The sequence below is a fragment of the Capricornis sumatraensis genome, chromosome 2 (genome assembly GCF_032405125.1).
Source record: "Capricornis sumatraensis isolate serow.1 chromosome 2, serow.2, whole genome shotgun sequence".
NCBI classification, from domain to species: domain Eukaryota; kingdom Metazoa; phylum Chordata; class Mammalia; order Artiodactyla; family Bovidae; genus Capricornis; species Capricornis sumatraensis.
The window spans coordinates 63,013,389-63,025,635 of NC_091070.1; positions in this window are offsets into that span (position 1 = coordinate 63,013,389).

Consider the following 12,247-nt stretch of genomic DNA (forward strand, 5'->3'; position numbering starts at 1 on the left):
AAGCTGGAATCAAGATTGCCGGGACAAATATCAATAACCTCAGATATGTAGATGACACCACCCTTATGGCAGAAAGTGAAGATGAATTAAAGAACCTTTTGATGAAAGTGAAAGAGGAGAGTGAAAAGTTGGCTTAAAGCTCAACATTCAGAAAACTAAGATCATGGTATCCAGTCCCATCACTTCGTGGCAAATAGATGGGGAAACAATGGAAATAGTGTCACACTATTTTTCTGGGCTCCTAAATAGCTGCAGATGGTGATTGCAGCCCTGATATTAAAAGACGCTTACTCCTTGGAAGGAAAGTTATGACCAACCTAGACATCATATTAAAAAGCAGAGACATTACTTTGTCAACAAAGGTCTGTCTAGTCAAGGCTATGGTTTTTCGAGTGGTCATGTATGGATGTGAGAATTGGAATATAAAGAAAGCTGAGCACTGAAGAATTGCTGCTTTTGAACTGTGGTGTTGGAGAAGACTCTTGAGAGTCCCTTGGACTGCAAGGAGATCCAACCAGTCCATTCTAAAGGAGATCAGTCCTGGGTGTTCATTGTAAGGACTGATGTTGAAGCTGAAACTCCAATACTTTGGCCACTTGATGCAAAGAGGTGACTCATTTGAAAAGAGCCTGATTCTGGGAAAGACTGAGGGCTGGAGGAGAAGGGGACAACAGAGGATAAGATGGTGGATGGCACCACCGACTCAATGGACATGGGTTTGGGTGAACTCCGGGAGTTGGTGATGGACAGGGAGGCCTGGCATGCTGCGGTTCATGGGATCACAAAGAGTCGGACACAACTGAGCGACTGAACTGAACTCTATGGCTAGATTAAAAAACTCTGGTAATATAGTTGAAAGCCAGTGTGGTAGAGGAAAACTGAAAAAGAAAAAAAATTGGACAAATTATCAACTCAGGAAAAAAATTAGAAAAAGAGAAATCATGAAGCAAGAAAGCAAAAGAAATACAGAAGATTGGAAATTATATAAGAATTAATATCAAGTAAATATGCAATTACAAAAAATGTGCACATATTAAAAACATGTTTTTAAGTGATTCATATTGAATAAAGAGAGAAATATAAACTTTTTAAAAATGGGATAAAGATGTTAATTCATCAAGATAATCTGATGAGTGTTCAAACTTGCTTTCCTATTTTGTTTTTAAATTCTATCAATAGTAGATAGAATAAATAATAAATGAAGTAAAAAAATACTAACAGAATATTATACAGTGTTTATTAAATTTAAAAAATAATGTTATTTCTGGTTGATGGAGAACAATACATGGAAGAACTTCTGGCATATTTTTACATGGACATCTGATTGTTCTAATTTTTGTCATAAGCATATACCATCTTTAATAACTGTCAAACAAAAATATTTTAATCATAAAAGGAATAACTAAAATGAAAAGACCTCATAAATTATGAATAATAAATGCAGAAAAGTTGAACTAATGAAAAATGATTCATGATTCTTCCAAAAATATAAGCAGTACTATCATTTCAGTGAACTATAATTATATTAATCTCTGTGTTATTAAGTCTAATACAAAGTCTGATACATGGTATCAAAGTCTGATACATGGTAGGTATGCAATACATTTGTTAAATGAAACTGAACTAAGATTATAGTGGACACATATATAAAATTTAATGTTAAATAAAAAATTCTACATTATGTAATCATTAAAAATATTATAAGCAGTATGCAGCCACCATAAATATATATTTCCTTATTGACTGAGAATCAAGAGTGATGAGAATATTTGGGACACTGTGCTTTTCTAACAAAAAACATTAATTATTTTTCATCTGCGGGTAGTAGCAGTAAACAAGGCAACCAAATTCCTGCCTTCTTGGATCCTGCGATCTAAAAGGGAGATGTACAATAAACAAATAAAGGAATAATGGAGGAGATAATTATATATTGATGGCAAATTCTATAGCAAATAACTGAGAAAGGCTAGAGTCGGACACAACGGGAGCGACATAGCAGCAGCAGCAGCAGCAGCATGCGAGACAGGAATTTAGATGATTCAGGTGTAAAGGCTCAGGGGTTCTAGAAGTGGTGACATATTCAAGAAAAACTCACTAGTAATTGGACTTCTCTGGTGGCTCAGATGGTAAAGAATCCATCTGCAATGCAGGAGAGCTGGGTTCAATCCCTGGGTTGGGAATATCCCCTGGAGGAGGGCATGGGCAACCCACTCCAGTAACCCTGTCTGGAGAATCCCCATGGATAGAGGAGCCTGGTGGGCTGCAGTCCATGGGCTAGCAAAGAGTCGCACATGACTGAGTGACTAAGCACAGCACAGTGCTTCTGAGAGGAGGCAAGGGAGCCAAAGTTAGAGAAATGGGCAGAGACCAGGTAATCCAGAAGCTTGCAGCCACAATAAAATATTTGGATTCCGGTGTGACTGGAAGTCACTGAAGGATTTAGCAAGGAGTGACATAACTAGATCTACATGTAACTAAGGTTAGTCTAGCTGCCTTATGGCTTACCAGGGCAGTGATAGCGGCCAAGAACTCGCTGCCAGTGCAGGAGATACAAGCGATGTGCGTCCAGTCTCTCCAGGGCAGTGATAGCGGCCAAGAACTCGCTGCCAGTGCAGGAGATACAAGCGATGTGCGTCCAGTCTCTCCAGGGCAGTGATAGCGGCCAAGAACTCGCTGCCAGTGCAGGAGATACAAGCGATGTGCGTCCAATCTCTTTCCAGGGCGGTGATAGCGGTCAAGAACTCGCTGCCAGTGCAGGAGATATAAGCAATGTGCGTCCAGTCTCTTTCCAGGGTGGTGATAGCGGCCAAGAACTCGCCTGCCAGTGCAGGAGATACAAGCGATGTGCGTCCAATCTCTGGGTCAGAAATGGAGGATGGCGTGGCAGCCCACTCCAGTTTTCTTGCCTGAAGAATCCCATGGATTAAGGATGCTGGCTGGCTGCAGTCCATAGGGTTGCAAAGAATCTAATACAACTGAAGCAACTTGGCATGTGCACGTCTAGTAGCCCTACGGGATTTCAAATGATGAGAAGTGGAGGCAAAAGTGGAAAATACATGATCGTAAAGAAGACTCTGCAATAGTCCAAGAGAAATGACGGATGTTCTTGGTTATATGGAAGCTGTGGGGTAGGAATACTTGGATGAATTAGAGATGATTGTGAGAAGAGGTCATGGTTATCTGTTGGTTATAAAAAAAAATGAGACAGGAGAGAAAAGAAGCACCTAGGACCATTCGCTGAAACATAAATCTAGGAAGAATAACATATTCTGGTAAATGAAGCCACAGTTTATTTTGGAAATATTGAACGTAAGATCTTAATTAGACATTCAAATGGGAATGTCAAGTAGACTGTCTCGATTTCAGAGGCAATGTCTGGCCTGTGGATATAAATTTGGGAACTGTCAACACCTAAAGTCATAGTAATAGACATCCATTCCTATAAACACTATGCTAATGTTTAACACATCCCTTTTATTTCCCTATGATTAAGAAAGTCTCTTTGAGTAATATATATGTACAAATGCATATGGTTGATGAAGTTAAGAGGTCATGATCTTAGAATTTTATCATTAGGCTCTACATTGCCTTACATCGATTAGATTGACAATATTTTTTTTGTTTGTTTTATGAGAAAATAATTTCACTTTTTGTAAGGAAGACTTTTTTAAGCCTGATTATGACACTTTTAAAGTATATTATTCTACCATCGCACAGTTAGCAAAAAATAACTTCCTACAAATTATTTATTTGATACCTTTCTGAATACTCAAGTAGTTTTTATCTTATTATAAAATTAAAAAGTACTTGGAGAACTTTAATCTTACTTTCTGTGTTTGAAAGACACAGCCAGTTGATAATACTACAGTTATGATAGCTTCCTCGCTTTATACTCAGTAGAATCTATTCCTGAGAGGAAAGCCTTTGGGTAGGTTTGTTTGTAGTCTCCTTCACTGCTTTCAAGGACAGCTCCCAATCTGGCTTACCAATAGGCCATTCAATTCTCTACTTGACCAGGATCCAGACCCCAACAAATCAGTTCCATATCTCCCTCCGACATCACTCAGCAGTCTGACACGACATTTCAAATCTGGTTATTGTTGTTCATTTGTTATTGTTATTGACAATTATAGACATCAGATTAGTTTCTGGTTTTGTTCCACCACATTGCTGTAGGTCTATATATTAATCCTAGTCCACAGAAAACAATGACATGTTTAGGAATTTCAATTTTTACTATCTTCAGAAAAAGATTTACTTTCATAACAAAAATGTCAATATCCAAGACAAAGTCAAAGCCCATGAAATCCTAGTACAAAGGCTTATCATTTGTTTAAGCAAGAATACCAACACTTTCCTGAGACTTGTTTGCTTAATGTTTACAGAAAAAAACTATGACTTATGAAGAATTTTAAAACAGCTTATCTCTATTGTTTTGAGTTATCCTTTTCATTTCAGATCTACAAACCCAAAGAAGTATTCTAAAAAGCAGGTGCTTCCAATATGTTTCTATTTTATTCTTAGGTATGCCAGAAATTTAATTCCAAAAAGGAATTTTTCCTTCTATTTTTACTTAATGTGAGAGAAGGGAATCTTGTTATTGATAGTGCTACTACACCAAATTTTGCAAATTACAGATTCATGAAGGTAACTTTTATTATAAAGTTTAAAGGCCTTTGGTCTTTGTTAATTCAAAAATTAATATTGACATAAATATAAACCAGATTATCCTGAAAAAGCTTTCTGAATTATTCACATGGATATTTTAAATAATAAAGTATTGTTATAGCTAAGTCTCAAGTACAAGTGTACTTGATTAACCATACAAGTTTTAGATTAACTGTTATATATATATATACATTATACAATATAATATACATTATAATATATATGTAATATATGTATATTATATGTGTAATATATGTATATTATAATATGATATATACAATATAATATACACATTATAATATATATACAATATAATACACATATTAGATTTAGTGTTAATGACCACAGAATGCAGTATTCAATTAAAAATATTGAAGGATGAACTGGTAAACTAATTATGAAAGTTATATTTTGCAATTTTTTTCTTGAAATTTAGAAAAATTAAACTGTTAGCTGTTCACTTAACTTTTTGACCCTCTATGCTGTTCTGTGTACCTGCTATACATATCAGTTATGTGTTTTATCATGTTGAATTCCTTATAGGAGCATTATCAACTGTCTACAGCTATATTAAATTTTTCACCCTCTGATGTTACAGTCATGAATAACTACAACCCATTGATTTTATCACCTTTTCCCTACCCTCCTAAGCCATCTTAAATTCCATGGCCAATTACTATAATAGCTCCCTTACATATACTCTTAGATAACTTAGTTATCTTATTCTCACTTTGCCACATTTACTTGGCAAAACTCAAGCCTTGATTTGTACCCCCTCCCACACACACTCATAGCCAGACTGATTACTTTTACTTTAAATTCAAGGGCAATAGCCTCATAGAGGTCCTTAAGGCTGCTCAGCAAAAATGCTCTCTTGTGCTGGTCCAATATTCTTCTATTCTCATGGACGACTGTACACCTTCTGCTCTTTAAACTACTCACACTCCCCCCCCTCCATTCTAATCATCTTCCAACTTTTGTGAGAATATAGGGTAATCAGAGGAGAACATTCTTAACTTCCATTATCACAGTTACCAAATAACCAGAATCTGTGCCCGTTTCCTCCTTGACCATGGTTGTGTTACTGTTGTACTTATCCAAGACTAACTCCTCTACTTGTGCCCTCTCATGTAATCAAGGACATTGTTCAGAAATTTCTTATGTATTGTTCCCATTAGCATACACCTATCTTATAGTTTTTTCCCTCTTAAAAAATGTATCTATTTCACTCTATTTTCTATTAACTGTAGTTCCACAACTGTGCTCTTATTACACCAGTTCCCTTGGAAAGAGTGGTCTATATTCACTCTTAAATTTTCCTGCCCATTATCTCTTAAAATTATACCAGCCAGGCTTTCATCCTCACAGCTCATAGAAAATGTTGTTTTGGGTGTCACCAGTTCCCCAGGGCTTCCCAAGTGGCTCAGCCACAAAGAATCTGCTTGCAATGCAGGAGCCACAGGATCCCTGGGTCAGGAAGATCCCCTGGAGGAGCGCATAGTACCCCACTCCAATATTCTTGCCTGGAGAATCCCATGGACAGAGGAGCTTGGTGGGCTACCAACCATGGGGTCACAAAGAGTTGGAGATGACTGAAGAGACTTAGCGTGCGCACACATATGCGCACGCATGCATGCACACACATATGCGCACGCATGCGTGCACCCTCCCCACCCCCACCTCCATCTCCCACCCCCCACCCGCCCCCCGCCACACACACAGTGTCTTCTCCATTGATAGATAGATCCAGTGATTATTTCCTGGTCTTCATCGGGCTTGACTTCAGCAGCCTTTGACACAGATAATCAATCTGCTCCCTGAAATATTTTGTTCACTTCTTACACAGAACGCACACTTTTATATGGACTTTGTTTTACTTCAGTGACTACTTCTTCACAAGCTCCTTTACTGATTCTTTATCGCCTCAATCATTTCCTTTGTCCTGCTTCAGGGGTCAGACTCTGAATCTCTTCTCTTTGATCTCTAATGAATCTAGATAAAATGGTTGATTGGCTCTTGTCCCATTGCTTTAAATGCTGTCTGTACAGTGAAGACTCAAAAAAATTACATCTCTAACCCAGACCTCTCCTTTAACTTCCCAACTTATATAGCTATCTGTCTGCTGAGCACATTGGATGATCTCAATTGTTTAGTCATTCCATATGAAATTGTGCTACCTTGAAAACATTACTTTGATAGAGTCTCATGAGAAGCAAGTAACAAGTATTTTAGATGATTTAGTGAAACATATGCAAGCTAGGTAGATATTCACAGAAAAAATCACACAAAATCAGGGTCCTTCACCACAGTGGATTTTCTGATGTTCCAATGATAAAAGAGTACTTGCTTCCCCACAATTTAAAAAACAGAATATGCTTTCTATAATTTGAATTTTTAGTTTGCTGATATGAGAAAAATGGTATCTTATAATAGTTTTCATTTGAATTACTTCTACAATTGAATTTTAAATTTCATCTCAGGATTTTAGCATTTTTATTTAATTTTTTAATTTAAGAACAATAGAGTTTTGCATTTTTAAAATATAAATTATGCTGATTATACCAAGGGAAGACAATTTTTTCTCACACATAGACAAGAAATCTAAGAGAGAAACATTCAGGCTTCTTGTCCTGCACAGTAGATATTTCAAAGGAAAGGAGAAACTCAGAGAGAGAGGAACTCTTTGATCAGCTTCTTCCTTCTATATGGAAATTCTTCTAAGAGTAAAACTTGGAATTTGTGGATATTATTTAATGCAAGAGGTTTCTTTTATAGATTCCAAACATAGATATTGTATATAGCTGCAATTTTATGGCAAATTGATTTAGTGAGTTGTTTGCTGCAGGTATTTTCCTGGAGGATTTAGTTATTCCCTGGACATTATCAGCAACTTTAAAAATAATATATTATGTACTTCTCTCTGATGACTCACTGCCTCTGGAAAATGCTGTGATCAACTGATCTATTATTTACAAAGAAACAGTTCTTCAATATGTGATGCCTAAACTTTATAGCTGAATGCTGGCATGAAGTCATGAACTTTTGTGGTTTGGATACTCATAATCATGTATATAATAAGAAATACTTCAGGAGTTTCTATACTCAGTATTGCAAGTAATCTTGGATTCTAACTACTTATTTTTTCTTCTATTTATCAGCAGAGCTATTTGAAAGCATAATCTGGAAACAAAGGTAAAAAGAAGTCATGTTATATCTAAGCCACATTATGCATCTCGCTAAGAGTCGGCAGGACTGAGCGACTTCACTTTCACGTTCACTCTCATGCATTGGAGAAGGAAATGGCAACCCACTCCAGTGTTCTTGCCTGGAGAATCCCAGGGACAGCAGAGCCTGGTGGGCTGCCGTCCATGGGGTCACACAGAGTCGGACATGACTGAAGTGACTTAGCAGCAGCAGCAGCATGCATGCTAAGTCACTTCAGTCCTGTCCGATTCTGTGCAACCCCATGGACTGTAGCTTGCCAAGCCTCTCTGTCCATGTAATTCTCCAGGCAAGAATACTGAAATGGGTTACCATTTCCTTCTCCAGAGGATCTTCCCAACCCAGGGACCAAACTGGCATCTGTTACATCTCCTGCACTGGCAGGCAGGATCTTTACCGCTAGCGCCACCAAACTATAATGCAAGTATAATCTGTCACACACTAGTGACAAACTAATGGCACTTCATATGAGGGAGGTATCACTAATGAAAGGGAATTATGAAAACATAGAATGTACAACATTATAGAGGCAAACATCTGTACAGAAAAAGATATAGGATAAAAATGATGAGCAGAGAATATCAGATACAAAAATATAAAAATGTATAGGAAATTGTGAGTACTTCAGTTGTTTTGGAGTCTCAAACACTTGGGAGTAGAAAGAGTTTTTGAAAGATAGGTTGAGGGGCATAGTTGTGGAGGGCTTTGGATATGAGGCTGAAGACTGTTTCTTTAAATTGGAATGTGGTAGAGAAGCAACAGAGAAGGCAATGGCACCCCACTCCAGTACTCTCGCCTGGAAAATCCCATGGACGGAGGAGCCTGGTAGGCTGCAGTCCATGGGGTTGCTAAGAGTTGGACACGACTGAGCGACTTCACTTTCACTTTTCACTTTCATGCACTGGAGAAGGAAATGGCAACCCACACCAGTGTTCTTGCCTTGAGAATCCCAGGGACGGGGGGAGCCTGGTGGGCTGCCGTCTGTGGGGTCGTACAGAGTCGGACACGACTGACGTGACTTAGCAGCAGCAGCAGCAGCAGCAGCAGAGAAGCAAAGTTTAAGAATACAAAGGCAGATGATGTGAAATACTCTCAGTAATGTAGTAACCTGGGGACAACTTAGACTCATACATTAATCTAGACAATGTAGACTATTTACAGTAATATGGATTTTGTCCAGGATCATGGCATCAAGAATAAATGTATGATTTGACTATTTCTACCTCAGATCTCTCAAGTCTTGCTTGATGCATTTTGAGGTGCACCAAGGATTTTTTAGGATTTTTATATCTTTTTATAATGAGAAAGTGATCCCTTTCTCATTAGGAAATTGAATTCATCATTCCCCAGGGTTTTTTGTTCTTAAAACTACTTTGAAATTAATATAGTCATTCCAGTTTTATTTTGCTTAGTATTTGCATAGCATATTTTCCCTATCCTTTTGCTTTTAATATTTTATTTTTTTAATATTTGAAGTGCTTTTCCCAAAGACTCACATCAGTGGGTCTTGCTTTTTATTCAATCTCCCTGAATGATTGCCTTTAAATTTCTTACAGTAAGAATCTGATGGTGATAGATTCTATTTTGTGTATCTAAATAAGTCTTATATTGCATTTATTTATTAAAATTTATTTTAATTGAAGGATAATTGTTTTACAATATTGTGTTGATTTCTGCTATAAATCAATAAGACTCAGTCATAGGTATACATATATTATTTCCCTCTTGTACCTCCCTCCCATCTCCCACCCCATCCCACCCCTCTTGGTTGTTACAGAGCTCTGGTTTCAGTTCCCTGAGTCATACAGCAAATTTCCATTGGCTATCTATTTTGCATATTGTAGTGTATATGTTACCAAATTTACTCTCTCCATTCATCCCACCCTCCACTTCCTCCCCCGACCCCTGTGTCCATACGTCTGTTCTCTATATCTGTGTCTCCATTGCTGCCCTACAAATAGGTTTGTCAGTATTATCTTTCTAGATTCCATATATATTTGTGCTTAGTCACTCAGTCATGTCCAACTCTTTGTCATCCTATAGACTGCAGCCTGCCAGGTTCCTCTCTCCATGGGAATTCTCCAGGCAAGAATGTTGGAGTGGGTTGCCACGCTCTCCTCCAGGGGATCTTCCCAACCCAGGGATCAAACCCAAGTCTCCAGCACTGCAGGCAGATTCTTTACCATCTGAGTCACCAGGGAAGCCCCCATACAATATTTATATTGCATTTACTTTTGAAAGATATTTTCAATGAATATCTTGGTCATTTTGTTCTGTCATAGTAAAATAACATGGATTGGTGATTGAGCAATAGAAATTTATTTTCTCACAGTTCTGTAGGCTGAAAGCCCAAGACCAAGGGGACAGCCGGGTTGGTTTCTGGTAAAGGCCATCTCCTTGACTTGCTACATTTTTGCTATATCTTCTCACAGTTGAAAGCATAAACTTTCTGGTGTTTTTCCTCATAGGGGTGCTAATCTCATCATGAGGACCCCACCCCTGTAAACATAATTTAATCCTAATTATCTCCCAAAGGCGCCCATCTCCAAATGCCGTCACATTGGGGTGGGAATCCCTTCAGCATTTGTTATCTCTACACTTGTAATCTTTAGTGGCCTTCCTTCCTTCTTTCCTTCAGTCTGGTCTCTCATTCATACTCCCTAGGATCCACTCCCAATTAAAATAGTTGCACGCAGCATTTCTTTCAGTTCTGCTTTGGGGGAACCTGGGGCAAGACAGGAAGGATATAGACCAAATAATCCCCCCAGCAAATATGCAATTAGAAAGAACATACATGTAAAGAGTTTATATTCTCCACATAAATGTATTAATATGATTACAAAGAATATTTTGGAAAGCTATATGGCCATACTGCTGAAGTAGTTCACCAAGTCTAAAGGGTCATGGAAGGAATCTGAGGAAATGATGCCTGAGCCGAGATTTGAAGAAGGCCTTGAGGTTAACAAGGCAAGTTAAGGGGAAATCCAGGCAGAGGGAACAGTATGTGCAGAGACCCTGAGGACAGACATAGCATTGCAGTGCTGGGAGAAGGAGAAGCGGTCAGTGTGACTGAGATGTAGGAAGCCAGTAATTAGAGAGGAGACCAGGCCCTGCAGGCAGTATGAGTCAATTAAAGATGTTGATTATTTTTTAAAAGCCTAGAAGTTCACTTAAGGATTTTAAACAAAGAGCTTTGAAATGTGCTTTTTTGTTTGTTTTAAAGTTACTATGGCCACCTAATATGTACAAAGATAGTAACCATAGAACAACACAAAGCAGTTTCAAGACAAAAATCACTATATATTCCCCAATACTATAATTAAACCAAAAGTTCTTATTTGCTAATTCTCAGCTTCTATTTCCCTATCTGTAAAAAAAAAGGGGGGGATCTTTAAAGCTTCCAATTCTAAGTCAGCTGTTTTCACTTTTTATACTTCAACATATGATTTTATGACCTGAAAAAAATTATTTCCTTATTACCTGTATGCTTATTTCAGTCATGTTTGACTCTTTGCAACACCATAGACTGTAGCTACCAGGCTTCTCTCTCCATGAGATTTCCCAGGCAAGAATACTGGAATGGGTTGCCATTTCCTTCTTCATATTACATGTAGAAACCTAAGTAAAAGTAAATACTAGTTTTGAGTTCCTGGCCTTGATAGCCCTTAGCAACTGCAGACGCTAATTAAGGTAAAACTTTACTTTTCAGCCTAGAGTTTTTGAATCATTTATATTAAAGTCTTTAACCCCATGAACTTTCAGTAAATATAAGCTTTTATTAACAAATAAGTAACACAAATTCTAAAATTATTTTTCTACTAGATTTAAAACAAGTTGAAGATAAATGGTATGTTTGATATACCTTTATCTTTAGCATGTAGCATAATTCCTTATAAGTGGTAATCTTTTAATAGGTGAATTGAATAAGTGAGTAACTGAGTGAATGAATTCTTGCACATCTGAATAAGGACAACCTATTTGGACCTCAGCCAAGTGGGCAGAAATTCATTTATTCACATATAGCGTCACTATCACAGCCATATAGCTCAATCAGCCACCGCCTTAGGTTCTTCCTACTTCTTTCTGTCTTTTCTTTTCCCAGATAGTTTATTTGGCTCTGCCTCCCCAAAATGCACAGATGATCAGGACTCTACTTCAAATGCTATCTACAAATTATGATGGTCCTATCATTTTATAAATTTAAATGCCGATACTTTCACTTTTGTGTCTGTGGTTTTTTTTTCCCTTCTGCCAAGTTAAAATAGAGACCAAAGACACTACCTCTGATTCCATATTTAAAATCACCTTTTCTCTATGTGATGCTTTTAAACAAATGTAACAAATATTTTAAAAGGTT